Genomic DNA, 1,730 nt, shown 5'->3' with positions numbered 1-1,730 from the left:
AATGCTTGAGCAATATCATGTTCCCGAGACTCCTTTTTTGACAAATTCTCTTTTCCGCGAACATGTTTAGTAGCTTTAATATGATTATTAATAATGCTCATCTTAAGAGAAACCTCTTCTCGGCAAGCTGTGCAAAACAGTTTCCCAGCTGAAACAGTAAATTCTTCATTAGGGAATTCTTTTAATCTCTGATGAGGTGTTACAGACTTAGGATCAGTTGAGCAGGATGGTTTTGATTTTCTTCTCGGGGTGACTTGATTTCTCCTGATTTTTCTTTTCCTTGTAAGGTCAGATAGCCGCGGAGCCTTAAACTTGCTTAAAAATGTGTTTACCTCGCTGCTTGAATCAGATAGATCTACATCGTCTGAGTCACTAGACAACAGGGTAACATCGGTCGTGCCGGTGCTGCTTTCCTCTGGAGCCAGTGTGGTAGAAAGAGGTGAGGACGAAGAGCGTGTAGTACTTTGAGCAGCCATGTTAACACTTTTTATCACTACTCACTTTAGTGAGTACTGACTCAGTGAGCTGTCACATGGTTGAAGTTAATTGACTATTCTAGAATAATGCTTAATTCCTAGTGTGGTTCATTATGCTCAATATTATGCTCGCCTAATATGCGCAAGCCTAGCCACATGGCACCATTTTTACTAAACTGGGTGGTGCATATTTTGATTGAGCTGAGCCACACCGGCACCTTTCATTCCAGCCGCACCTTTAATTGCCCTCGCCCACGCCGTAGGCGTATAGGCGAGGGTACTGCGCTCGTCGTGTCAGTGTGTGTGTGTTCGCAATATGGCGTCTTTTTCTCTGTTTTCAAATCCTTGCTGCTCTTTGCTCAGGTCCTGTGGAGTCCCACTGTCAAATAAAATAATTGCCAAAAGTAGTTTTTCTTCAGTTTACTTCTTCATCTGTCTTCTCCTTGGCAGCATGAGCCAGTAATGTTGCTAAACGTAGTCAGGATTCCGGGTAACTCTCTCATGACGAAGGTAATAATGCAATAGAATATACCAAACGATAGATTGAAAGTTTTTATTCATTTAATTTGTAGGAAATTTGTCTTAAATTCTTAATTTCTGAGATATGGTAGCTCAAACATCGCTTACCGCGACTGTTTACACGAGGTCCTGTTCTCCAGGAAGATCTGTCAGAGTCTTTTAAACTGTAGATTCTCACTATCAAGTTTGTATACAACAAATTGAGCCTGATTATTGTGTCATAAACTGTGTATAAGTGTAGAAAACTGAAGCTTTTTACCAGTAACTGTCCATTGTGTGCGAGGGGTCCGACACCAGTCTTAATTGTGTACGAGATTTCCAAACTTCAGTAGAGTAGGCGGGGCTATTATGAGACACATAACTTTATGATATCCTAACTCAAGCAACACATTAGTTATGAGAATGAAACTTTTTTCAGTGTTTATTTAAGTATACAGGACACTGCAAAACAAAAAAGTTAAAAGGTAACTACTTGCCTTTAATAGAAATTTTATTGCAACTATACAAGCCCAAATGATGCAATTGTGAGACACTGCTGCATTTAAGAGACAATTATGAGACAAACTTTATTACACTTGTACAACATCATAATACATTAATTATGTCCACAATTTTGACACACATAAGTTTCAGGTAATTTATCTTTATCTGACAGTTCAGTGCATTGAAAATCTATCCACTCGTCGCATACATCACACTGTATCCAAAGACCACTTACATCATCGTACATGACAC

At 39.2% G+C, this 1,730-nt stretch overlaps 1 long non-coding RNA gene across 1 annotated transcript; it reads left to right on the top strand.

Moving 5' to 3' along the window:
* The first annotated feature begins 779 nt into the window (after window positions 1-779).
* LOC109592285 (uncharacterized) lies at window positions 780-1,260 on the top strand. Its single transcript, XR_002190270.1, has 2 exons — window positions 780-986; window positions 1,049-1,260. It is a non-coding gene; the product is annotated as an uncharacterized LOC109592285 (long non-coding RNA).
* The last annotated feature ends 470 nt before the right edge of the window (window positions 1,261-1,730 follow it).

This window comes from Amphimedon queenslandica, unplaced genomic scaffold, assembly GCF_000090795.2.
Source record: "Amphimedon queenslandica unplaced genomic scaffold, v1.1 AMPQUscaffold_5711_Cont22324, whole genome shotgun sequence".
NCBI lineage: Eukaryota > Metazoa > Porifera > Demospongiae > Haplosclerida > Niphatidae > Amphimedon > Amphimedon queenslandica.
The sequence above is the reverse complement of the archived record's forward strand: the minus strand, read 5'-3'. Positions and strand labels throughout refer to the sequence as shown.